The 4,593-nt window shown below is 45.9% G+C and overlaps 1 long non-coding RNA gene across 1 annotated transcript in view; it reads right to left on the reverse strand.

Annotated features, from left to right (window-relative positions):
• The window catches only part of LOC143276309 (uncharacterized), a 1,913-nt gene extending 1,620 nt beyond the window's left edge, over positions 1-293 (reverse strand). Inside the window, exon 1 of the long non-coding RNA XR_013053546.1 lies at positions 205-293. This is a non-coding gene — a long non-coding RNA (uncharacterized LOC143276309). The remainder of the gene's footprint in view (positions 1-204) is intronic.
• Positions 294-4,593: the final 4,300 nt, after the last annotated feature.

Genomic DNA, 4,593 nt, shown 5'->3' on the forward strand with positions numbered 1-4,593 from the left:
CGCAACTCCATAGTCTTCCGAGACTAAGGGATGGCTACTACGAAAAAAAATATTGTTCAACAAAATGGAAAGGAAAAAAAAAAATTAAATGGTGATCACAGAAATGGTTTTTATTTCTAAAGGGAAATCCAAAAATATGAAACTGAGAAACAAAACGAAAGAAACAAAAGAAACAAACAAACAAAGACCAAAGAAGTCACTCACGTCAGAAGTGTCAGGGAAAAACTCGGACAATTCAGCACAGCAGACTTCAGGAACAGGTGAGTTGCGTTCTTACCTACGTCGAGGTTTTTATTTATATAAGTCTGTCCAGTCCGTTTGTGCAGCGTCATTCTTTCTGCTTATTCCCAACACGGGAAGCTAGGAGAATCAAAAGCAAGTAAAAAAAAAAAAACAACTTTAAAAAAAAAAGTTTTTGTTTTGTATTTAACTTTAAAACACGGACGCTTGCTATAAAAATTAATATGTATTTTTTATGAAACAGGAGATAAGTGTCAGGGGGCGCGGTGGTGGGGGGGGGGAGGGGGGGGGGGCTAGTTTATTTTATACTTGCGTGGACAGTCACTCGCACGCATATACATGCCTATAATGCACAAACACATTTACACACTGACTGCACGCGCAGTCTGATCGTCATAGTCGGACACGACTGACTATAATATATATATATATATATATATATATATGACCATAAGAACAGCAGAGGAGGCTACCGACGGGGGATGATGGAAGTGTTTGTGACCACCGTGTATTTTGTGTGCACGACACGTATGTGCGTGTATTCGTGCGTGCGCGCGTGCAGTCAGGCTAGAATAAAAGAGAAAAAGAAAAAAAAGAAAAGAAAAGAAAAAAAGAAAACAATCATGCAATGTCAAATGACATAACAGTTGTGTATTGTATATTCTATGATTAAGGGAGAGAAGAAAAAAACAACATGGGAAGTTATACCAGATCAGTTGAAAAAGAAAAGAAAAAAAGAATCTTTTAGATTTCATTTCCACTTGTAATAGTTGAAAGTTGTTGCCTTGTCCTCCGCATGTCACACTGTAGTCTAGCTAAACACACACACACACACACACACACACACACACACACACACACACACACACACCTATGAATGACCAGTGTTAGGGAAGACAAAGGTGGTTAAGTATCATAGGTTTCTTTCTTACTGAGAATTTTGTTTTTCTTCTTCTCTTTTTTTTTAATTTTTTAAAGTTTTTTTATTTGTTGGGGTGGGGTTTTTTGTTGTTGTTTGTTTGTTTGTTTTGTTTTGTTTTGTTTTGTTTTCCACATGTGCTGATGATTTTGATTTGATTCAATCGAATGTTGTCGTTGTTTTGTCTTCTTTTAAATGATAAGGCTGACGAATGTACAATGTTATGTCTGTTATCTCTTCTTTCCTTTTTTTCATTTTTTTTCATTAATATCATTTCTAGGTTTATGGAATGGCTGAAGAATTGATAGATTTAAGAAAAAATAATAATAATGTAAAAAAATGTATTCAGCACGTTCTTGAATGGCACTTTTTTTTGTATGTAACTTTACAAAGAATACATCTCCTTTAATGTATGGTACTGTCAAAAGTGGCCTTTAGTGAGACCAGACTGGCAGAAGAAGGCGAACTCTGTGAGCGAGGTGCAGGCTACACTTTCTTTTGGAGTGGTCGCGGACCTGAAGAGAGACGTGAGGCTGGAGTTGGCTTTGCAGTGAAGACAACCCTCGTTGGCAAGCTGGCTGGCCCCCCGAAAGGAGTGAACGATCGCCTGATGACAATGAAACTCCCTTTATGCAACGGGAAGAACTTTACCACCATTGTCAGCGCCAACGCGCCCACAATGACCAACCCGGATGAGATCAAGGACAAGTTCTACGAGGACCTGAACGCTGTCATCACCACTGTTCCCAACGCAGACAAGCTCATCATTCTTGGTGACTTTAACGCGAGAGTTGGTTGTGACAGCACCTCCTGGGAAGGCGTGATTGGGAAGCATGGGGTTGGCAACTGTAACAACAATGGTCAACTACTTCTCCAGACATGTGCCGAGCACGACCTTCTTATCACAAACACCGTCTTCTGCCTCCCTACCCGTAACAGGACGTCATGGATGCATCCTCGCTCTGGGCATTGGCATCTCATTGACTTTGTCATCGTCAGAAAGAGGGACAGGCAGGACGTACGAGTCACGAGGGCCATGTGCGGCGCCGAGTGCTGGACAGACCACCGCCTTACCGTCTCCAAACTCAACCTCCGCATCCAGCCCAAGAGACGGCCTCAGGGCATGAAAGCACCCAAACGCCTGAATGTCAACAAGCTGGAGCTAGGCAACATCAAGCAGAGCTTTGCTGACACCCTGGAGGAACGCCTTGAGTCCACTGTGCTGGACAACCAGAATGTGGAGGCAGCATGGGGTGCACTGCATGAGACGGTGTACAACACTGCCATGGAGTGCCTGGGGCCTTCTGCCAGGAAGCACAAAGACTGGTTTGATGAGAACTGCACTGAGATCAAGCAGCTGCTGGAAGACAAACGCCAAGCCTACAGAGCCCACATTGAAGATCCCAAGTCACAGTCAAAGAAAGACATACTGAAGAGTGCACGCAGCACCATCCAGCTGAAGCTGCGGCAGATGCAGGATTCCTGGTTGAGCTGATGAGATCCAGGGCTTTGCAGACAGGAACGACATGAAGAACTTCTATAACGGCCTGAAAGAAGTCTATGGTCCCACCACCTCCGGATCTGCTCTACTCCTCAGTGCTGATGGTTCTACCCTAATCACTGACAAGGACGGGATCCTTGAGAGATTGGCTGAACACTTTGACAGCGTACTGAACCGCCCTTCCACCATCAATGATGAAGCCATTGACCGACTCCCCCGGGTGCCAGTCAGTGAGTCGTTGGATGCCATTCCGACTTTGGAAGAGACCCAAAAAGCTATCCGTCTGCTATCCAATGGCAAAGCCCCTGGCTCAGACTCCAGTCCAGCTGAGGTCTACAAAGAAGGTGGTATGGCGCGGACTGAGAAGCTTCATCAGCTATTCCAGCTCATCTGGCAGCATGAGGCAGTTCCACAGGACTTCAAAGATGCTTCCATCATACACCTGTACAAGCGCAAAGGAAATCGTCAGGCCTGTGACAACCATCGTGGAATATCCCTGCTGTCCGTCGCAGGCAAGACTCTGGCCAGAGTGCTACTCAATCGTCTCATAGCGCACCTTGAGCAAGGTCTCCTACCAGAGAGCCAGTGTGGCTTCCGGAAAGAACGCGGGACTATCGACATGGTGTTTGCTGTCAGGCAGCTCCAGGAGACGTGTCAGGAACAGAACGCTGACCTTTACTCCACCTATGTCGATCTGACCAAGGCCTGCGATACTGTTATCAGAGATGACCTTTGGAGAATCATGGCGAAGTACGGATGTCCCAGAAAGTTCATCACCATCATACGGCAACTACACGATGGGATGCTGGCCCAAGTCCAAGACAACGGAGAGACTTCAGAACCATTCCCTGTCTCCAACGGAGTCAAGCAAGGGTGTGTTCTTGCCCCCACCCTGTTCAGTCTCATGTTTTCAGCCATGCTGACAGATGCCTTCAGAGACGCTGACGTAGGCATTGGCATCAGGTACCGCACAGATGGCTCACTCTTCAACCTCAGGAGGCTTCAAGCAAAAACCAGGGTGAGGACAGACACCGTCAACGACTTCCTGTTTGCTGATGACTGCGCTCTCAACGCTGCCTCCGAAGCTGACATGCAACACAGCGTCGACAAGTTCTCTGCTGCCTGTGACAACTTTGGCCTCACAATCAGCACAAAGAAGACTGAGGTGATGCACCAGCCAGCTCCAGGAAAGCCTTACGTTGAACCAAACATCTTCATCAACGGGCAACGACTGAATGCGGTGGACAAGTTCACATACCTGGGCAGTACACTCTCTCGCACCGTTGTCATCGACGACGAGGTGCACACAGAGAGACAGACAGAGAGACAGAGAGAGAGAGAGGGGGAGAGAGAGACAGACAGACAGACAGACATAGCGAGAGACACACAGAGATAGAGGGAGAGAGAGGGAGAGAGAGAGAGAGAAAGAGAGGCAGAAACAGAGAGAGGGAGGGGGAAAGACAGACAGAGAGAAAGAGAGAGAGACAGACAGACAGACATAACGAGAGACACACAGAGATAGAGGGAGAGAGAGGGAGAGAGACAGACAGACAGAGAGGGAGACAGAGAGACAGACAGACAGACAGAGACACACAGAGACACACAGAGACAGAGAGGCACAGAGAGAGAGGGTGGGGGGGGGGGAGAGAAAAAGAGAAAGAGACACAGAAAGTTCAAGTCTGTGTACAAAGATATGTCCAGTTGCGAAGATTTATGATAATCACGAAAAATCACTCATTCACACTGCTATTTAATCAATCAAACAAATGATTAAGCCTATGCAAGTTTGTTATTTTCATGCCAATGTTTTATTTGTAGAATGAACATATCTGGGTTGTTGTTGTTTTTTTGTTTTGTTTTTTTTGTTTTTTTTGTGGAGTTTTTTTTTGTTTTTTTTTGGGGTGGGGGGTGGGGGGGGGGGGGGGTTAGGGGG

The sequence above is a fragment of the Babylonia areolata genome, chromosome 31, assembly GCF_041734735.1.
Source record: "Babylonia areolata isolate BAREFJ2019XMU chromosome 31, ASM4173473v1, whole genome shotgun sequence".
NCBI classification, from domain to species: Eukaryota; Metazoa; Mollusca; class Gastropoda; order Neogastropoda; family Buccinidae; genus Babylonia; species Babylonia areolata.